At 35.9% G+C, this 24396-nt stretch overlaps 1 long non-coding RNA gene across 1 annotated transcript in view; it reads left to right on the forward strand.

Annotated features, from left to right (window-relative positions):
- The window catches only part of LOC143227888 (uncharacterized), a 48433-nt gene extending 25605 nt beyond the window's left edge, over nt 1-22828 (forward strand). Inside the window, exon 4 of the long non-coding RNA XR_013015128.1 lies at nt 22068-22828. This is a non-coding gene — a long non-coding RNA (uncharacterized LOC143227888). The remainder of the gene's footprint in view (nt 1-22067) is intronic.
- Nucleotides 22829-24396: the final 1568 nt, after the last annotated feature.

The raw sequence follows: 24396 nt of genomic DNA on the forward strand, positions 1-24396 counted from the left end.
GTGTTATGGTTGAGCATTTCAAGGACGTTTGAAGATCTTATTTCTACGTAATATATACATCGACCTATTATCAATGAAATAAAATTCGCTTAGCAATAAGTCGAGTACAGTCAAACTAAACGGTGTCGTTTGATAAAAAATATATACACAAGAAATAACATCCGGCTACAGCGTCATTAATCTTGAGTACAAGCACTTTGGCACAGAACTAAATGATATGATATTAACTAAGCTCATAACTCATTTTGTCTGAATTGTTATAAACTAAAGTTGAACTCACTCGTATTGAGCAGATGTTGCTTGGCTATTCAGGTAAGAATAACGTATTTGTAAGTATCTTTAGAACACTTGGAATAGAAAAAAATATATTTGTAAATGTACTTGCGCAGGGTCCCCGAAAGTGTTCTGTTTCAAAAGTAAATAAAACCAAAATTGAAAGCAACAACTGTTTTCATTTCTTGCTTTCGAATTTCATATGTCATGCTGTGTTGTAGCTTACAAAGTGCTTTTGTTTTCGTGATTCATGACATGCATACTGACGACATAATAGTACAAACTGTAAAATTAAGCGTTCTTCATTTGATGTCATTTTAGTATCAACTGACTGACAGGCAACACACTACTATACAGTGTTTTCTGAAGAACTTCATTCACCTTTCGGGGGTGGGTGGGATATTTTTAATTTATCATCTTATTTTAAATAAATTATGGTTACATGCGTACAACATTTACATCATCTTGATAGACTTAAGGGTATTGAAACTATAGACAATTACACATATTAGTCTCTGATATGACACTCGAATATATAAGAACGTTATTCAGCATCTTAGTTACTAATCTCGGAAGATGGTGTTAATTATTTTAAGAAAAGTCTTTCTTCTCTGTGTACAAAGGACACTTTGATATTGCAAAACTTTATTAGTGTTCTAAAGCGGTCATTTTCAGGAATGGCATGTTGTATAAGTTCCGACGAGACATTTTGAGCTGATGTTTTGAGTTTGTTTGCCTTTGAATATTCACGTCAAGTTACTCACTCTGTTCTACTCAATTCTGTTTTTGAACTGACAGACTGAAGGAAAAGTAGTTAGTCAATAACACGCACTACAAACTCTTAGACTACTCTTGCCTCACCGAGTGGGATTTTACTGTCACCATTATCACACACCCAAAACCACTAAGTATACGTAACTTATGGTTTTAAAAGACAGGGTCTTGATATTTATGATATATATATATGTGTGTGTAAAAGGAAATATTGTCTACTTAGTCTGTCAGTGGCGTAAGCAAGAGTGCGAACAATTCCTAAAGGGCGTCACTAAATGCTTGAAACATTCAGGTCCATGGGCACGGGAATTTTCGATATTTCAATATGATATCCACCATTGTTTTCTATTCTGATTTCTGAAGACACCAACTCTACCCCCTCACTTCCTTCATAGATCTATGCATACGAGTGTGTGTGTGTGTTTTCTTATAGCAAAGCCACATCGGGTTTTTGCTGTGCCACCGAGGGGAATCAAACCCCTGATTTTAATGTTGTAAATTTGAAGACATACAACTGAACCAGCGGGGGGCTATACATACAAACTCGATCACTTTAGTGAGTTTAATGTTATTTATTTCTGTTCCTATAATATATGGCCCGAAATGGCCAGGTGGGTTAAGGCGTTCGACATGTAATCTGAGGATTGTGGGTTCGAAACCCCGTCACACCAAACATGCTTGCCCTTTCATCCATGGGGGCGTTATAATGTGACGGTCAATCCCACTATTCGTTGGTGAAAGAATAGCCCAAGAGTTGGCGGTAGGTGGTGATGACTAGCTTCTAGTCTTATACTGCTCAATTAAGGACGGCTAGCGTAGATAGCCCTCGAGTAGCTTTGCGCGAAATTCAAAAAACAAACAAATATTTAACCCGAAAGAAAACAGTTAAAATATCTTTTGTAAATGGTAAACGTAATATTTTAACTATAAAAGGACAAATGAAAATTATTATAATAATACACGTATTATCCATCTGATTTTCACTAGTTATAATTACATTTAAAAATCGTTACAAAAGTTATCACATAATGACCTGCCAATTGCTGAGTTATTATTGTATGACCGATTAATGGGATTTGACCATTACTCTTATAGTGAGCTAACGGTCCCAAAGTTCAGACAACATGTTATGCAACAGTGAACCTTGGACCATTAATTCTAGGATTCACAGTACGAGCATACTAATGAGTAGGCCACAATCTTATTAAATATGGCTGGCATCCGACTGTCATGTCGATTTAGTGAGGATATAATATATAAATCAAGAATTACTATTCGATGAATTTGTTAAATTTGTTTATTTTTACGTGTAACTTTATAGCAAAAGGGGAAAATCGTATTAAATATCACTTAACTTCTCTCAGAAAAAATCAATTATAACTTGTAACTTTCATTTTAAAAATAACTTTTAATCAAATAGTGATTATAATTAGTGCAGAATTTTATGCTATATATCAATTTTGTGAATGTATCAGTAAAGACATGTTTTTCTCTTAAAACGTCATCTAGCGGATGCAATTTCATGACGTGACTTGCCAATTAGAGGTTATATATTTGTTAACTAAAGCTGATATATTCATAATAGCAAATGCATGTTTTTCTGGTCTTGTTTATACAAAAACGGTGCCTCCTTTTACATATTCAAAAATAAGGTCATTATGTGATAACTTTCGTAACGGTTTTTAAATGTAATTATAACTAGTGAAAATCAGATGGATAATACGTGTATTATTATTATAATTTTCATTTGTCTTTTTATAGTTAATATATTACGTTTACCATTTACGAAAGATATTTTAACTGTTTACTTACAGGTTAAATATTTGTTTGTTTTGAATTTTACGCAAAGCGACATGAGGGTTATCTGCGTTAGCCGTCCCTATTTTAGCAGTGTAAGACTAGAGGGAAGAAAACTAGTCATCAACACCCACCGCCATTCTTGGGTCATTCTTTTACCAACGAATAGTGTGATTGACTGAAACATTATAGCGCTCCCATGGTTGAAAGAACGAGCGTATTTGGTATGACGGGGATTCGAACCCTCAAATTACGAGTCCAGTGCCTTAACCACCTGGCCATGCCAGGCCTCTGGTTAAGTATTCCCTTATTACAAGTTACAACTTTGATAGTATTGAAGGTTATTTCTTATAATAGATACAACGTTTCAATCACTTGAAAATGATCTCACAAGTGATCGAAACTTTGCAACTGTTCTAAAATTTAATCTTCTTTATAATAAAACAAGTGTTACTTGTAGCTTTTCGTACTATACACACTTTAGTACATAAATACTGAATTGTTCGCCTGAGCTTTATGCATTGGTCACATGTTTGATTGATGTTTGAATGACTTCTAACAAGAACGTTAATTTATGCAGCACATATTTTAACATTTAACTGTAAAAGATGAAGCGTGCTTTATTTGAAGACATGCCAAAATATTCTAATTATTACGAATTAGTGAATCGCAAAATACATATCAAATACTTGGTATGTATACAACACTAAACTTATCTTTAATAATGTCATTTACTTCACGATCTTCGTTGTGTTTCTGGTTTGGCAGCTTATTGGGTATGAGTCACCACCTACTGTTCTGTTCACATAAACCGATGGATGGTCTGCTGTCGCATTGCGTTCAACTGCTGAGTTCTAACCTGGTTGTCGCCAGCTGAGGGGTTTCGCTGCAGCATGGTGTATGAAAGGCGCAGTCAACTTGTTCTACTGCATGCAGTACGTGCAGCTCACGTACACCTGCCTTCCCAGTTACATATCCCCGCACGTGGAATAAAGCCATGCTAAAAGCGCAACAGGCTTTTCCACTGGCGTTACAGCACTGAAACCCACGTGCGTCGTAACATTCATTCACTGCTGTCTTTAACACCTAAAAAGCGTGTCGATGAAATTGATCGTTTTCAAATTAAACCTAGAAATGATATTTTCTTTTTGACGCCGTTTTAAAAGTTCTAGAAACTATAAAGAGAGGTACTAATTACAAACGTTTTTTTTTTTCCTTCTAATAAAGACAAAATATCTTGGAAGGTCATTAAAAGTGTTTAAGTGTAATATGACCAAACAACAGATAAACTTATTCGCACGCTTTCAAACATTTGCAAGTATGTTTAAATAAAATTATTGTTTTCTTATTATACAAGAACGAACACTTTTGTGTTCCGCGTTTAATAAAAATAATCGATAAGTTCCTCTCAAGTTACCGTTCTATAGGTTGAATATTTTCCTTCTTTACGGGAAAGCTAAACAAATCCTGGCGGTTGACAAAACCTTCAAGCATATGGAAAACATATTGTGAAAAAACAAAAAAAAGGCTTCACACATCGTCGTACAATGCAAAATATTCTGATCCGTTTGTATACGGCCCGGCATGGGCAGGTGGTTAAGACACTCGATTCGTAATCCGAGGGTTAAGAGTTCGAATCCCCATCGTACCAAACATACTCGCCCTTTCAGCCGTGGGGCGTTATATTGTGATGGTTAGTCCCACTATTCGTTGATAAAAGAGTAGCCCAAGAGTTGGCAGTAGGTGGTGATAACTTGCTGCCTTCCCTCTTGTCTAACACTGCTAAATTAGGAACGGCTAGCGCAGATATCCCTCGTGTAGTTTTGCGCGAAATTCAAAATAAACCAAACCGTTTGTATACAAAGAGCACGTATATATTCACATATAGCGTATTGTGGCCTCCCAGTGGCACAGCGATATGTTTGCGGGCCCACACCACTAGAAACTGGTTTCGATACCCGTCGTTAGAGAAGTACAGGTACCCCATTATGTAGCTTTGTGCTTAATACAAACAAACAAGCGTATTTTGTTTTTGTCGTTCATATTACGGTTAAAATAAGTTAGAATTTTTTTAAGTTGAGAAAATACATTTTCAACGTTACTATCAACAGGAACAGGCTGTCCTGACAATTGCTTCGTGGGACATCATCAGCGTACTTTACATTTAAACTCCACAAAAAATTCAATTGTTTATCAGATGGAATAGCTGAGAACTAACACATGTACTACTTATACACACATATCAACGCTAATAAAACACTTTCATATCAGTGAAACCTATCAACAAATAACTTTATCTTTACCAAACCTTAAACTCAGCCTTTATTTGAACGTGCCGATTAGATAAAAGAACTTATGTTAAAAGCAAAAGCTTTATTTCAAGGTTTAAAAGAAATCTTTGTATTTGCAGGTATTAAGATAATGGTATTGTGTGGTGAAATTGGTAATTGTTTAAATAGTTATAAAAAAAATAATAAAAGCATCTAAAGAAATAAATTGCAGACTAAACGTGTTTAACACGTGTCTGCACTTGTTATTTGAATTCGAGCATGCATGTTCAGCTCATACGAAAAACTGAAATTTTGCTGATTTTATTAATTAGTTATACGCTTTCCTCCGTGTTAACAAATGTTTTCTGCCTATACCTGAGTGACACCTGAAAGAAGTAAATATTTTCTAACTTACTATGTAAAGTAATGTTTAAGTTAAGAAGTATAGACTTTTCAAGAACAAATAATAATAATTTAAGTTAAAATATTCCATCTACGTTTTAAAACGTTTTATCGAAGTAACGCACGTAATTGATATATCCATTTGAGGACGATTTGGATCTTTGATCGTAACTTTCTTAACATTTACCTCTGGCCAGGTGGATAAGACACTCGACTCGTAATATGAGGGTCGCAGGTTCGAATCCCCATCACACCAAACATGCTCGCCCTTTCAGCCGTGGAGACATTATAATGTTACGGTCAATCCCACTATTTGTTGGTAAAAGAGTAGCCCAAGAGCTGGCGGTTGGTGGTGATGACTAGTCTTACACTGCTAAATCATGGACGGCTAGCGCAAGTAGTCTTCGAGTAACTTTGCGCGAAATTCAAAACAAACAACAAAAACTACATTTACCCACCTGTAGCACAGCCGTATTTATGCGGACTTACAACGTTAGAGACCAGGTTTTGATACCCCCTGGTGGGCAGATCACAGATAGACCGTTGTGTAGCTTTGTATTTATTTAATTACAGATAAATTCTTAACAGTATTTAGCTATCGTATTTCAGTAAGCTTGGAGATACTTATAACGCTTAAATTCAGAATTAGATCTCTGTGGTGGGCAATGAGCTGACAACCCATGGTGTATCTTTCGCCTAAAAAGGAACAAAAATTAACAAGAGTTGTCCTTCTAAAAACATTTTAGCTCAGGGGTTGTTTACAAAAAATACAGACCAGTGTAGTTGATAGCTATCCTGTTAATGTCTCTGTTTTAGGCCCGGTATGGCCAAGCGTGTTAAGGCGTGCGACTCGTAATCTGAGGGTCGCGGGTTCGCATCCACTTCGCGCCAAACATGCTCGCCCTTTCAGCCGTGGGGGCGTTATAATGTGACGGTCAATCCCACTGTTCGTTGGTAAAATAGTAGCCCAAGAGTTGGCGGTGGGTGGTGATGACTAGCCGCTTTCCCTCTAGTCTTACACTGATAAATTAGGGACGACTAGCACAGATAGCCCTCGAGTAGCTTTGTGCGAAATTCAAAAAAACAAACAAAACAAAGTCTCTGTTTCAACATAAAGCATCAAAACTGTCATAGCGCATATTAGTTGCATGTGATCCTTTCTTTTTGTCGTAGTTTGTTTGAGTTTACAAATGTTTATTAGCCTGCTACTTCGTTTCTAATAGACTTCTCACTTTAATTATAATGTTATGATTCGAGATAAATTGCGAATATGATCGGTTTCATGAACGTTTAATTTAAAATAAAAATAAAATCATGCATCAAGATATAGGTGCACATGATTTTGCTTTTTGAATGTGAATAATGTGTCGTTTTCTGGTACATCTATGAATTACCATTGTACGTTTGAGAATTTAAAAAACGTTGTTTTTATCTATGCCGTTTTGATTATTGTTCATATATATGTATATATACACACACATATATATTGCAATTAAAACACGAATTGAAATCACAGCACTGAAATAATATCAACATATATAGCGTTACTTAGTCCAGAAAGTTTCTAAAAGGTTTAACGTCAGATTTTCTAGTTATTCGAGGAGTAGATTATAAATACGATGTTCGGCGATACATGAAATACTTAAAATTATTTCCAGTTAATACAGTGAATTAGTCAAATAATATATGTATTTTACATATATAGATCAGACTGTGTTTTGTTTTCAATAACTTGATCCATCAGGTGAAGCTGTAAAAAGTAAGTTTATTTTTATGTTAGTGGTACGCAATAACTCTAAGCATGTCTTACAAATTACCACAAGCTTGTAAAAATGCCAAGGAAGAAATAAACTAATTTTTTATCATTACGTGAACTGTAATTTGAATGATTTTTACCAAATAATTTCAAAACCTGCCAATGAACTAACAATGTTATAACACTTATGTTACAAGTAAGAATTGTTTTAGGGAAAATAAAGGAGATCTTTGAATATACAATATACTTTAAGTTGAATTTCAACTGTGAAGACTTCGATCGCGAAGGCAAAAGGTGTGAGTGAAGAGCTGCTCAAGATGATGAAGTTATCAAGACACAATCAGAAGAAACGATACAGAAAATTTAAAGAAGACATAAAGAACATGATAAAAAAAAATAAAATAAGACCAGAAAGGAGACTGAAGATTGAAAGAATGGAAAAGAAAACTTTAAAAGGATCAGAAAGACATGATTAATGAAGATATTAGAGAAATATCGAACTATTACAACAAAAAGATTGAAGAACTATGGAAAGGCTGTAATTACAAGATTCAAGAAGTGCAATAAGACATTGATGAATTAAAAGCAAAGTATAAAAACACATAAATGAAGTAATGAAAGACATCATCAAGGTAGCAGAGTGCATTAATAACAGAATAAAACATCTGGAAAATAAATTATTAATGAATTGAAACATTATACCAATCAACCTCTTCTGCATCAGCTCAAGAGTTAAAACCTAAAATAAAGTATGAGATACGAGAACTTATCGAATCTATTTCTACTACCACCATTGCTGTACCATACATTACAGAATGACTTTCCAGGAGTACTCCAGCCATGACATTGCTAAGTGAAGTACCAGAATTAAACTGGCCAGTTCATCATCAGTTAATTAAGAAACAAACAGTCTACGATGGTAAGGTACCATGAACCAGCTGTGACTACATTAAATAACCTTTCAGTTGAGAGCCGTAATAACTATCAAGTTTTAGTAGCTACTTTACCCGACAGGTTTGGAGTGTCACATCAGAAAGGAGTATTCAGAAGTTCCATAATAGGGTGTACAGGAAAGAAGAGAAAGAGACCTTAACCAAACTTGTAGACGATTTGTAAAAGCTTATCCAACTATCTTATCTGGATTTTCCTTGTAAAACGACAAATTTGTTGGCATGTGACTAATTTATAGATACCATAACAGACGAGGATATGGGGACTAAGCTGAGGCAGGGAAGATGTATATCTTAAACAATGGCTCTGTGGTAAGAAATGCAACTATAACCAATTAAGTTTGCATTAAAACTATTAAATGCACTATGTAATAGCTACAGGAATATCAAATCCCGTAGTATTTGAACATAAATTCCCTCTAAAAATAATCTATAGAAATTGGAAGAACTAATCAGACTAATAGTTATGCACGATGGAGGAAATACACCAAAAGAAAATAGGCGTTTCAAGTGTAATTTGAAAGGGCATGATATAATGAAATGTAAATTAGAGTCAGTATGAAATTATAATTAATTTCAAAAGACATGAGAAAGCGGGAATTGTTATATTTGTAAGAAACACGGTCTTTATAGCTGAAGCTGTAAAATTCAAGAGAAATTATTAAGCTAAGGAGACAATACCTTGGATATGTGTCTCAGAATATACTAAAATCAACAGAACAACAAAGAGCTAATCAATCATCAAAAAAGTAAGAAATAGTTGGACTTATGGAGCGCGGTTCAGCTTTCAACACCTAATCTATTCTAAATTACAAAAGTTAATTATTTCAAGAAAATAATTGAAGTCCATTAGCTTAAATATGGAAAAACATTGCAGTATGCTGATTGACACTGATTTTACAGCTACAACTGTTTGAACTGATTTGTTATTAAAGGGAAGGAAATTCCCTATAGAAATGACTAAAGAAACTGATGCAAACAGCAGATCGACATAAAGTTCCAGCAAAATGAAAGTTGGAAGTTACTCTTATACTATAAAGATCCAAGAATAATGAATCTTGGGAACTGATTTTGTGCAGATACAAGGATGAGAGATTAGACTAGCTTCAAATAGTCTCACAGTATAGGGCCAAACACTTTTGTGTACTATATGACAATTACTACACCGGAGAAAACAGGGAGAGTAATCACTGCACCACCAAAAAGTGAAATGTTTATACTATAAGGAGTTATCAGCAATAAATCTTCATCTATTAACATATTAGCATAGTGTAGCCAAACATTCCAATATGTCCTGTGGTAATGTTGATTGGAAGAGCTGTTGTGGATGTGAATAATAAAGATTTCGGACATTACTTTATCCAGGGAAGACTTAAATCTGTTTGTAATAAAATAAAAAGTAACAGTAACGTTAATGCTGATAAGACTAAATTTCGTCTAAATGACGTGGTATGGCTGGACAATTCTCATACCAAGAAAGGAAGAACTCCAAAGTTAGGTAGATGCTCAGAAGAGCAATGTATTGTAATGAAATAATCAATGATATGGTTTCCTAAATTAATAAGGATACGCAATCTAAATAAACATCATCCATCATGATCATCTTTGGAAGTACATCAGTAAGAGAATGACCGATTGGGTAACTCTAGAGAAAAACTTCTTAGCAAAAATTCAACTGCTGAGGAACCCGGATTTCCTGTTGAGACTAAAGTCAGAGATAATAAAAAAAAATTTCTCCACTTACAGATAGCCCTCATCACTCACTGCCAACTCTTGGGTTACTATTTTACCAACGAATAATGTGACTGACTATCACATATAATGCTCCCACGGCTGAAGTGGCAATAATGTTTGGTGTGATGGGGATTCAAACTCGCGACCCTCAGATCACAAGTCAAGCGCCCTAACCACCTGGCCATGCAGAGCCAGGATAGAATGGGAAGTCAGCGAACCATCAGCTGAAATCCCATTATCTGCTACCAAAAAAATAGCAATAACCCTTTAATATCTGACACTACAAATTAGCAGTAATATTATCTTCAAATATCTCTCACCCCAAAAATAACAGTGATCCTCCAATAACTGTCACACAAAAATGTCAGTATCCCTTCAATATCTGAAACCCAAAAATAGCAGTAGCACTACAATATTTGTCATCGAAAATAGTAGTAACCCTCAAATATCTGCCACCCCAAAAGTCCCCAGGTGGGACAGAGATAAATCTTCGGATTTATAACGCTAAAATCGGAGGTTCTATTCCCTTCGGTGGAAACATTAGATAGAATGATGTGGTTTTGCTATAAGAAAGCATACACAAACACACGCCACCCGACAAATAAAAGTAACCATCCAATATCTGTCACCAAAAACTAGCAGTAACTCTCCGAAAACTCAACAAATTACGACCAAACAAAGTTACTGAAAATGAAAATGTGTTGTAAACACCTACGACAATCACACAGGTAATTTCGTTCAGAGACAATATACTGCCAACCGTATACAACAGCTGCAGATCAAAACTAAGACACTTCTGACTTGCCTCTGTTTTAGACATTATTCCAAAGCTAAGTTGGCATTTGGTTCCCAAGATAAAGAAATAAATTCTTGAAATAATATATATTCCTAAGCTTATTAGTTATAGTAATGTGACGTAATTGAAATAACTTGTTATCGGCAGAGAGATACGAGTACAAAGCTGCTCATATTTCACCTTTTCTAAATTACTTCTAGTTAATATTCCGTAAAGCAAGCAGTAATATTTCAATTTGAAAGTTCAGTCTGAAATATATAATAATTTTACGCTCCCAAACGACACAGCGGCATGTCTGTGGACTCACAGCGCAAGAAACCGGGTTTCGATACCTGTGTTGGGCAGAGCCCTCTGTGTAGCTTTGTGCTCCACTAGAACCGTAGAATAAGCTTAGAAGAAATAAAATTTTCACAATTCGTGCAAAAGTTCATTTTTTCGTTCAGATAAAATCAACGAAAAATTGTGAAATTGGTTACAAAATAAACTCCGATGTGTATACCGTTAGTCACAAGCACATACATCACAGGGGAAGGGGGGATTCATCAGGTGGTGTTTTTAATTTTGTATTTTGGAAAGGTGCCAAACACGAGTTCGTGATCGTACAGCAGCGATGACGTTTCACTGGAGCCTTCACGAGGCTGCATCAGAAATTCTGTGTGACTAGCTATTGGAAGCTGCTTACATAGGGAAAAACGCAGCAGAGGCACGCACTGCGGTATTAGGGACAGTTGAATGATCCCTGTAGTGCGATATATTAATTAACGTTTGTGCTGTAGTCCTCCAACATTTATAAGAAATAATACTTGCGGTATTTGGTGAAGTATCTAACATATTCTGTCTAGTTCATTGCTGATTCATGAAATCATTTTCGAAAAAAAACTTGCTTTGTGAACTTTTTGTGTAGCATAGAATATGCAATACGTTAAGCTCCTCAGTATTTTTACTTCAAGTTTTATTAAGCTTTTATAACATTTAAGATTAAGTATATTTCAGATTCCAAATCTTAAATTCATAAACATTCATTTATCTAATGTTTTTAAAAAGAAAAAATGCATGATTTGAAAAGGGGTTTTGTTTACCTTTTAATTATCTGTTAGTTTTAGAGCAAAAACACATTTGGCTATCTGCTGGAGCTGCTTGGATTTTAACGTTAAAATTCCTTTAACTTATTGTTATCCCATCAAAGGAACATTTTAAATGAAGAAACGAATGATATTGCTCGATTAAATTGTTTTCATAACGTTTCGAACTAGACTAGTTTGTTTCTTTTTTAATTTCGCGCAAAGTTACATGAGGGATAACTGCGTTAGCCGTCCCTAATTTAGTAGTGTAAGACAAGAGAGAAGGCAGCTAGTCCTCATCATCCACTGCCAATTCTTGTGCTACTCTTTTACTAACGGACAGTGGGCCCGGCATGGCCAAGCGTGTTAAGGCGTGCGACTCGTAATCTGAGGGTCGCGGGTTCGCTTTCCCGTCGCGCCAAAAATGCTCGCCCTTTCAGCCTTTCATTTGACGGTCAATCCCACTATTCGTTGGTAAAAGAGTAGCCCAAGAGTGGGTGGTGATGACTTGCTGCCTTCCCTCTAGTCTTACACTACTAAATTAGGGACGGCTAGCAGAGATAGCCCTCGTGTAGCTTTGTGCAAAATTCAAAAACAAACAAACAATAACGGATAATAGGATTGACCGTCACATTATATCGTCCTGATGGCATAAAGGACAAGCATGTTTGATGTAACGAGGATTCGAACCCGCATCCCTCGGATTACGTGTCGAATGCCTTAACCATATGGCCATGCCGGACCAACTAGACTGGTTCTTGGAATGCAGAATATCATTTGTTTGATTGGCACTTATTACTCTCCATTCTTTTACACAGTTTTTAAAATAATAGATGTGTTGATTATGATTTGTAATGTCAATTTCATTGGTGGGCCCCTCGCTAGTACAACGGTAAGTCTACGGATTTACAACACTAAAATCAGGGGTTCGATTCCCCTCGGTGGGCTTAGTAGATAGCCCGATGTGACTTCGCTATAAGAAAACACACACACTCATTGGTGGATCACAATAATTGCACGTTACAAATAATACCCACCATTGGCATACCTTGCCATCTAGTGAAACGTTTACAAAATGTGTATAAGTGTTAGAATGTGTATTGTCTTTCGTTCAACAGCAGCGTTTCTTGTAAATAGTCTATGTAATCTTATTCATTTTGGATATTAAAGGCACCTGAAAGACTTTTTTTAGACCTACCGTTATTATAATACATATTTAAGACTGTAACGCTTTTGTGTTCTTACATCTGAGAGGTTTACCCTAACAATAAGTTATATGAGAGTGGTACAATGTGGTGTATAGTCGTCAACTTACGCTGTGGAACATCCGGTAAAAAGGCAACGAGTTAACTCCCGTCCTCTTTCTCTGTATTTATTAGAATAATTTTGATTAATTCTAAGAATATCTGAGATCAAGGGTGGCTATTATTACAGTTTTCATTAATCAATGGCTTAATGACCAAGTACGAACTTTAGTACAGATAAACAAATACCGTTACAAATTATAGAATTTATAGCACAGGAAAATAATAACAACAAAAGAGTTTTTTCTCTTATATTTCCAAACATACTACTGTTCAGAACGAGCTTCTTCCGTGTTTGTGTTCGAAAGTAAAATGTAAATACTAGAAAATTATTTACACTAACACAACTCTTTTAAGTTTCGTATGCAATTTCATCATTACATTTTCGCATTAAGATTAAAACTGTTTTAAAAACTCTCTTTTTTTCGGTAAAAAATAAAAAAAAACGAAATCTTAAACAGTGTATGCATTCCTAACATTTCTTGCTTCCAGGTAATAAAAACCGTAAAAAAATCAACACTTGAAAACTTTAAATTCGAGGACAACAGATTTTCTTGTGTATTGTATTCTACTATTCCGGTCATACAAATATTTATGATCCGAGACATAGAAAACGTAATTTGTTTGTTTTGAATTTCGCGCAAAGCTACTCGAGGGCTATTTGCGGTAGCCGTCCCTAATTTAGCAGTGTAAGACTATAGGGAAGGCAACTAGTTATCACCACCCACTGCCAACTCTTAGGCTACTCTTTTAACAACGAATAGTGGGATTGACCGTCACATTATAACGCCCCCACGGCTGAAATGGCGAGCATGTTTGGTGTGACGGGAATTCGATCCCGCGACCCTCAAGTTATGAGTCTGGCGCCTTAACCACCTGGCCGTGCCGGGCCCAACATAATTTCTAACGCATATATTTGTCTTAAGTATTTGTGCCGAACCGTTCAATTATATTTATGTGTGCGAACGTCGGCTAATAACTTAAGTTCAAAAGGTTTCAGGTACTTACAAGTGCGAAATGTATTCCTATTTTTTCCACCTAGAATTATTAACTTAACTTTGTATAGATCTAGTCACATTATAGCAGATCATGTGTATTGCAATGAACTTCATCACTTACGTCACCACTGTAATTATCTTAATAAAAAAACACAGTAGTATAGCGACAAAAATTTATCAGTTTTCTTTAGAAATTATCGTGCAAGGATATATAAGATCTATATGCCTACAAACATACATTGAGTGAAATGACAGAATACAAGGCGGATTACTACATGCAATCAACGTCACACATTTCTAACTCTTGGACTACTTTTTTTCTACCCACGTAGTGTCTTACATTCATCATTCAAACATTTACAAAAGAAATTTAAATTCAACTAAAAGAAATATGAATTTTCAGATAAACAATCCGAAAGTGGCGTTGTCGTAAATTTATACGAAGTTTAAACATGCCCGTTTTGTTCACTTTCGTTTATGCATAAGGAATATGTATGTTACTTATTTTCTCTTATAAACAACATACCTCAATGGTGTAGGATGGAGTTGCATAGCGGGGCTGCTTGACCAGATATGTAGATTTTATAATGAGAAATTGGAAGTATAAGGAGTTGGTAAAAGCAGCTAAATCTAAGGGATCTGGGGCACGTCCCTTTAGAAAATTAATATAATTATACAATTAAAAGTTGCTACATAAGTCAAATGTGTAAAAGTGGGAACGCTACAGCATTCCCAGCACCCCTTGTTACGACACCCCTCTATCTCCATCACCATATACACACACACATATGTATGTACATATCAGAATCAGGTATTGAAATAAATGGTTAATAACAAAACACTTTGTTTAGTATAAAATAAACTTGGAAAGATGAATAAGACTGTTTGTTTGTTGTTAAGAATAAATTCACACGATGAGATATTTGTGATGTAACCACCACGGTATCAAAATTCCAATTTCTGAGATTAAAATCTACAAACTTCCCGCTGAACCACGTGGGGGTCGATGTTTAAGTAAATGTGGTTCCTATATACTAGCACAAAACAGACACACTTTAGAGGAAGGTGGGGAGGTCATCGGTGAGTGGACATTACAGGAACTGCCTTTATGTTATAGCACAAACAATTATATGCGTCAGATTTTTCGATAGTGCAATAAAGATCTACCATATTGTATTTCAAAGTGAATTCAACTGAAAAAAGTGTTTTATAAAACATAGGAGTTGTAACAGCTGATCAGATGCTACCTTTTGGATACAATGTAACGCAGTAAGTATTGTTTTATATTTCGCTTGGTCAATTCTATACATATGGTGGTAAAGTCTATTTTTTTAATTGTTTACATAATTTCGCTTGGTCAATTCTATACATATGATGGTAAAATCTATTTTTTTAATTGTTTACATAATTGTGATTATGCCATTGGATTGGTTCTATAGTAAAGAACTCAGAAAATCTTTTGACAACGTACAGTACTGTACAAAAGTATTAGGATGACGTCAAGGTGAAACATCAAAATTTTGTTAATCTTCATATTTAATGCAACAGAAACTCAGTGGAAGTGTCTGACTTCAGTAAACAGTTAATATTTTGTGCCTCTTTCTGCTTTAATAACTGCATATAGTCTTTCAGGCACCGGTGCAACATGTTTAATCAAAGAGTCGTTTGGAATTTCACTTCAAATATCTCTGATACACTCTGATAAAGCTTCTTTGGAAGTAACTTTTGATTTGGTAAGTTGTTGATATGTTAAATCCCAGATCTGCTCAGTTAGGTTGAAATCACGGCTCTGTGTAGGCGACTGCATCATTTGAATGCCTCCAGCAGCCTCTTTCTTAGCTAAGTAATTTCTGAGAGTTTGGGGTCATTACCTCCTTGGTAGTAGAATCCTTTACCAATAATATGCAAACCAATGGGTATACCATCACAGATTAGTATCTGATGGTACTTGCATTGGCCCATTATTACATCTATTTAACAAATATCTCCTGTTGCCTCAGTGGAAAACACCCTCAAACTATCACACTGCCTTCCCATGCTTCATGGTAGGTGCTGTGCATAGAAGTAAGTATCTTTCACCATTCTTCCACCGGATGTACAACCTACGCTTCGAACCAAATATTTTAAACTTGGACTTAACCATTTATAACACCCTTTTTCAATCCTCAACAGTTCAGTTTTTGTAATTTTTAAAGTATTTCGGTCTCGTGACAATACTTGGAGATCGAAGTAAAGTTTTTAACTGCTACACGACCAAATATTTCATTCTCGTTAAATACTTTTGACACTGTAGATCTGGATACTTTTCTCTCATTTGGTACATGGTCGTTATTTCATAATTGTGATCAGTGGCAGTCATCCTTCTGTCCCAAAGGTTGCATAAACAAAGACACTTAACATCAGTATTGTTAAGTTTAGGGCTCTGCCTCTTCAATTCCTCTTTTCACATTTACATGTCTCGGCCTCATGATCTATGGTGTACTTGACAGTGTTAGGGAAGCATTTCGTATCTGCAGCAATTTGTTGGATAATCCAACCAGCATCGCGTAAAGCTTTTATGCGAACTCTCTGCTCTACTGATACGCTTTTTTGGGCCGTGGCATGACAACAAGTCTTAATATATAGTGTTAAACACTATTTGCATCAAGGTTTACTTGTGAAGTGTTACCAAATTTGTTTCTTCCACCATATGCTAGTTTCTTCCTGTATAGTTAAGACAATGCATTGGGAACATTGATAGTTATTTCATACCCTAAATTTAATCTATGTTCATTTAAGCAGAACCTTTATAACATGTCCTTGGCACAAGTATGTGGGAATTTTTAAAAATGATAAGTATTCTCATCCTGGCTCATTCTGTTGTCAGCATGGATCAGTGAAGCATTACTATAGTGCTGCACTTTACATTCTATAATTGCATGGAAAAATTAGCCCCATAAAATGGAAAGAAAAACAAAGTATTATCTTGTCCTAGCACTTTTGCACAGTATTGCATAATGTCAGTATTACACATTTCACTATATTTAGCTGGAACAAAGTATTCGTGTAAAGTTAAACAGCCTGTGGGAAGGGCTATGTAATACGACTGAAGAATGAAACCATAAATACATAAGTCATGATAGACTGAATACATTGTTACATACTATCTAACAGAATAGGTGTTTGTACGGACACGTGTGCTAAAAAATCATTTGATTGTTTGTTTGTTTTGAATTTCGTGCAAAGCTACACGAGGGCTATCTACACTAGCAGTCCCTAATTTAGTAGAATAAGACTAGAGGGAAGGCAGCCAGTCATTACCACCCAACGCTAACTCATAGGCTACTCTTTTTACCAATGAATAGTGAGTGGGTTGATCTTCACATTATAACCTCCTACTGCTGAAATGACGAACAGATTTGATGTGACGGGGTTTCGAACTCGCGACCTTCAGATTACGAGTCGAGCACCCTAATCACCTGGCCATGCCGAACGTAAGATTTATTTGAAATTAATTTAAAAATTCCTATGCAGGCATATGCATGGTGTATATCTATATATATCTAATGTGTGCAAACATTTATCCAGATATTATATGTGCATGCAATATAAAGAACTTTTCTATACATACTGCCTTCCCTTTAGTCTTACAGTGCTAAATTAGGGACGGCTAGCGCAGATAGCCCTCTTGTAGCTTTGTGCAAAATTCAAAAACAAACAAACATATATTGTAAATCCATCAAGAAATATTTTATACAAATCCAATTAATTAATGAGATTTGCTGCTTTAACCTCAAATTACATTACAAAAGTGACAAAGGTTTCCTCTATTATAACAAATGGTAAGGGGGAAAAATCATTATATCTCTTTGTATCTATTTATTTTTTTAAAATCAAACACAAGTATGCATATATATATTGAACGATTTTGTTACAGATATTTTACGATCAAGCAATGTTTTTAAGTATCTTATTGTTTTCGGTTTTGTTTATTTATATAAATTCATATCTCTTATTATCACGTGCACCCACGCTAACAACGTTAGATTGAAATACGTTTTATCGAGCGAATTCATAGCCAGGTGGCTAGGGCGATCAACTCGTAATCCGAAGGTCACACCAAACATGCTCGCCTTTTCAGTTGGCGGTGGGTGGTGGTGACTAGCTGCCTTCCCTCTAATCTTTCACCATTAAATTAGATATCTTTGCGCAAAATTAAAAAAACAAACAAACCATCTTGCCAGTTATTACATCGACAAAAAATTGGCTGTCATAGCAACTGCAAAACATAAATAGCAACAAAATGGTTTCGTATCAGGCTGTGATTATTCTGAGCACTAAGAACTTGTACTTGTTTTATTATCTTTAGTTACAAAATAACATTTACAGTTGGTAAAATTTTAGTATTTGTTGTATCGTACCTTTATATTTAAATACAATATTCCTCATGTTGGAAATGCCGTGATTATATCAGTAACGTGTCACAAACGTTGCTTAGCAACGTATCTTTTATAGGCGTTTATTCTTTTGTGCATGGACATTTCTATTGAACCAATAGCAAAATTCCTTTAAATTGCGTAATTTGATACTTAAAGAACGCTGTGTGTCATCATTTAACTGAAGAAATTTAACTGTCGCAAGTTCAAGGGTGTGTTTGCGTATAGAAAACTCGACTGAACAAACACTAAACAGAGAAGCATCAGTCTTGTGATAATGTAGATAATAAGAGTACATTTAAATCACTAATTTTTGAATAAGACTTTTTTCATTTATTCTAGTTATTGAAACGTCTTGGTAGTATTCAGACTGATAGTTTTAAGGGTCAAAATATGAATACTTAGTTTGAGTGGTGTTGAAATGTATCTTCCTTAGCACAGGGTTACACAATTGAATATCTGTGACGTGTCGTCAACCGCAAGTTTGTTTTGGAATTTCGCACAAAGCTACTCGAGAGCTATCTGTGCTAGCCTTCCCTAATTTAGCAGTGTAAGAGTAGAGGGAAGGCAGCTAGTCATCACCACCCACCGCCAACTCTTGGGCTACTTTTACCAACGAAAGTGGGATTGACCGTCACATTATAACGTCCCCACGGCTAAAAGGGGCGAGCATGTTTGGCGCGACGGGGATGCGAACCCGCGACCCTCAGATTACGAGTCGCACGCCTCAACACGCTTGGCCATGCCGGGCCATTGTCAACCGCAAGAATAAAAACCCAATTTTTTAACTTTACCTCTCTCTTTATTTCAAGGTCATTCACAAGTAAGCAAGTGTGATGTTTGTTATATAAGTACCCCAGTGGCTCCGCGGTATGTCTGCGGACTTACAACGCTACAATTCGGGTTTCCATACGCGTGGTGGGCAGAGCACAGATAACCCATTGTATAGCTTTGTGCTTAATTCAAAACAACAACAATTGTTAAATATTTTGGTAACATAGCGAACAGGTGGTTTAAAACATATTTAGTGTTAATGACTTGTTTGTTTGAAGTTAAGCACAAAGATACACAATAACCTTTCGATGTTGTGCTCACCATGCTTATCGAAACCCGGTTTCTAGCATTGTTAGTTTGAAGACATACCGCTGTATGACTGAGGGGGAGGCAATAATAATGGTAAATTAGTTCATACGTTTCCAGCTTAATATAAACAATTATTTTTATAACTAAAGTCTCCCGCTGCTACAACGGTAAGTCTATGGATTTACAACGCTAAAATCAAGGAATTAATTCCCTTCGGTGGACTCAGCAGATAGCCCGATGTGGCTGCTATAAGAAAACGCACACATATGCACACACACACACACACTCATAACAAAAACAAACAAATATTTATTATATGATTTCGGAAACAAGTGCCCCCAGTGGCTCAACGGTCAGTTAGCGCACTTCTTGCACTGAAAATCGGGTTTCAATACTCAGTACAGATACAACATTGTGTATCCTGTACTTCATTATAACCAATCAAACAAACAAACGAAATAAAAATTCCTATTCTTCATCAAGTTGAACTTTTACAACCTTCATACATTATAATATAATGGAACACTTGCTCATATGATACTGGAAAAAATTTTACATTACACGATGTTCAATCCCTAACTTCGCGAAATTTTTATCCTGTGTGCATGTAGCTTTACAATAGAGATCACGATTTTCCCGTTTCGTTTCTGTTTCCTGTGACGGAGAGCTTTATTTTTCTCCATTCTCGGGGTGCAGATATGATGTCAAGAATATTTCACACGAGGATCTAAAGCACTGGCGCCATCTATACAGATACAATAGTATTACCTTGTCTGTTGTATGTCTATGTAAATACTTCGCAGGGTATGGATGGACCCTCACCAAAATTGGTGTGAGGTTCATTATGTTCGTAGGGTAATACATACAACCTTTAAATTTTGCGTTTTGCAGATTTTATGAGTGTTTTTACGAATTGTTTTACTACCACTTTGCTCCTGTTGATGTATCTTCACCAAATGCGTTTTTATATTTTATAAAGGAAACAACTTTTCATGTTCTAAGATGACCTTTGATTAATCATTAATTGACATAACTAACGTCCAAGATACGGGTACCCCAGCTAGTAGTGCTAAAGGTAAAATTTAAAATTTAAAAACACTGTATCTCTCTCTGCTGATCCAGTAAAATTTAAACTCTCCCATGTATGGTCCAGTGGTTAATGTGTCCGGATTGTGAATCGAAAGGTTCATGGCTCGTGTGCCATGCACCATACGAATGACGGATGGTGACATGTAACTGCTGCAGGATTATCATCTTTTGGGGAGGCGGAGGAGGAGGCTAATGGATGTTCGAATGTTTCTAATTCCATCATGAAATGTTAACCAACCCACCATGGATGTCCTTCCGAATAGCAGTGCTGAAGGATGGCATCGCTGCTAGAACACTGTGCTGGGGAAGACACGCTCAAACATGTTCACATTCTTAGAAGCGCTCCTAGACAAGAAAAGATATATTGAAACGCGGCGTAGGCCAGTCCTCATCATGGAAGAAGAAAAATTATCAAGAAAATAATTCTAGCTTAGTCCGCTTGGTGGGGTGATATCAAAGAACTATCGAAGACGAACAGGATGACGGAGTGAACGATAAAAGGGAAAGACGATATCTGAAATATCTGCCAACTGTGGGTCATTCAGCAAGAGTTTGTTTGTTTGTTTTGGAATTTCGCACAAAGCAACTCGAGGGCTATCTGTGCTAGCCGTCCCTAATTTAGCAGTGTAAGACTAAAGGGAAGGCAACTAGTCATCACCACCCACCGCCAACTCTTGTGCTACTCTGTTACCAACGAATAGTGGGATTAACCGTCACATTATACGCCCCCACGGCTGGGAGGGCGAGCATGTTTAGCGCAACGCGGGCGCGAACCCTGGAATTACGAGTCGCACGCCTTACGCTCTTGGCCATGCCAGGCCTCATTCAGCAAGAGGAATTTTCATTATTAAAACTGAAACCTCGAAGCTCTTACCACCAAGATCTGTATTTAAAACTCCAAGCAGTAAAATATTTTCTTCCAATAGCACACCAAACATCCTCGTACTTTCAGTTGTGGGGGCGTTATTATGTGACAGTCAATTCCACTATTCGTTGTTAAAATAGTAGCCTAAGAGTTGGGGGTGGGTGGTGATGACTAGTTGCCTTTCCTCTAGTCTTACACCGCTAAATTAGGGATGGCTAGCGCAGATAGCCTTCTTGTAGCTTTACGTGAAATTAAAAAACAAACAAAGAAACCTTTCCAATGGAAATTACTGGTATTTCTTTTTGATGACCAGTTACGTGCATTAGCATCCATGTAAAATCTTACGACAGAGGTTACTATGCAACAATGATTTATGCATTATGTTTGCAATTAAGGTAATTTAGGTGTTTTGAATTGAAATCAAAGTATGCTAAATAACAATAAGTGTTTTTGTAGACCAAAATCGTTTTCACTGTTTGTTTGTTTTTTTTTTTTTTTAGCAGTGGAAGACTAGAGGGAAGGCAGCTAGTCATCACCACCAACCGCCAATTCTTGGGCTACACTTTTACCAACGATTGACCGTCACATTATAACGCCCCCACGACTGGAAGGGCGAGCATGTTTGGTGCGACCGGGATTCGAACCCTCGACGAACGCCTTAATCCACCTGGCCATGCCTGGCCCGTTTTCACTGTAATTTATGTATTATATCACACCTTTCATGACACCCATATTCCTGTAATGCATCGTAAGTCAGTATTCGTAAAAAGAGATGCCATATCACACAAATGACGAAACAATAATGCACCTGTCACAAACTGTCCTGGTCACATGGAAGTAACGAAATGTCCAATAACGAAACGTTCATAACAAAATATCCGCATCCTTGCCTATGAAAGGCGATAACAATTCCATAGCAGGTTATCTTTATGTGTGACTGATATTAAGCGTTGCAAAATTAATTACGCAAACATATTTTAAGTGACAGAAACGGCATCATTGATAACAATAATATAATGATATTTGTAACAAATTTGTACCACATAGTTTCATAACAAAAATCAGATAAATGTAATAGAAAAATAATTTTAAATTAATATAACTATTGAATAACATACCTTTACTGGTTTAATTACGACACAAAGAGACAATTCCGGTTAATACTAGAAGTCGAACTTCGGTATTTGCTTTATTGCAAGCATCAAAACAAACAGTGGCTTTAGGTAAATGTAGAAACATAGCAGCCAATAAATGGCACGGTTGTTTATAAATCATCTTGATTTATTATATACAAATATCACATCCAAAAGTTTCAATACTCTTTAGATGCGCTTGTATATCGTTTAAATAATGTCATAGGTTTCGTGATCAATCTGAAATAAAGTTATATTTATTCACTTATGGGTTTGTTTGTTTTAATATTCAAAGTTTCATTGTGTTTTAACGCAAAGCTACACAACGTTAGCATAAATTCACCGCTGACCCATTTGGGATCTACTTGACTTTAATCCATGTTTGAACTTCTATACCATAAGTTTTAAAGATACCATAAATTATTTTAATTATATACACGGCCACAGGCGTTCTTCTTACTACTAAAATAAAATTCATTAAAATCTAAATTTAACTTTAATAAGTCTCGGTCTGTAATAAACTTAACTTGTTTAGAAAGACAGTAATTCAGCATATTAATTATTTTGACCAACCACGAGGCTTAAGTCTTCCTTCAACGCGTCCCCTGCACTGCAGTATCATAACGTTGCACTGCAGCAACATTACAACTTTCTGAGATCACCCTTGTGAGGAATCCTTATTTTACGTTGTCATAGATACGCGATGACGTCACACCTACTTTCCTTCTGACGATGCAACCTGTTTCTGGTTGGGTTTCCTTTTTGTAAGCTTCTAAGAAACAAGAAATAGCAAATTAACATGGGAATATTCTTATTTGTACATGTTTAACTTGTTATTATCTGTTGAGATATCAAAACACATTCGTTGCTTTCAGACAACTGTGATTAACAAAGAGTGTGTTGTTGTTTTCATTATGTGGTAGACATAGAATTTTATTTGCTTCTCTCTAAATGGATTGTAAATAAAGTTAACAACATTTTGATTTAGTTTTAAAACTAACGTTAATAAGTATGTTCTTTCTTGATTATGATGTATAAAGTGTTTAATACACGTATTTAAACTAAATAAAGCATTTGAGCTTTTAACTGCGTTACTTCTAATTTACTGTAGAAATTAATGGTTAAGTTATTAAAGAAGGCTAAATCATTGTACGTACGCAAACATTAGTCATTCCACTTGTTCAAGCTGAGTATCGACGCCTGGTATAATCAAGTGGCTGGGGTGCTCGACTCGTGATACGAGGGTCGCGGGTTTGAATCTCCTGTCATACTAAGCATGCTCGCCGTGGGGTGTATAATGTAACGGTCAATCCCACTATTCGTTGGTAAAAGAGTAGCCCAAGAGTTGGCGGTGGGTGGTGATGACTAGCTGCCTTCCCTCTTGTCTTACACTGCTAAATTAGGGACGGCTAGCGCAGATAGCCCTCGAGTAGTTTTGCGCGAAATTCAAAATAAACAAAACTATTCAATCAAGAACACAGCTGGCAATAACTTACAGATTACTGCGTGAGATGACAACGTGAATATATTTTGATAAATAAAAAAATCAAAACTTATTCTTAAAGGTTAGAAATCTTAAAGCTGCCATAACTCTGATATATTCAGTGTAAATCATATATATATTTTAGAAACACTATGCTTTAATTTAAGATGAAAATGAAAAACAAAACAACTAATTAATTGTTTTTGCAGTTAC

This window comes from Tachypleus tridentatus, chromosome 1, assembly GCF_004210375.1.
Source record: "Tachypleus tridentatus isolate NWPU-2018 chromosome 1, ASM421037v1, whole genome shotgun sequence".
In the NCBI taxonomy this organism is placed as follows: domain Eukaryota; kingdom Metazoa; phylum Arthropoda; class Merostomata; order Xiphosura; family Limulidae; genus Tachypleus; species Tachypleus tridentatus.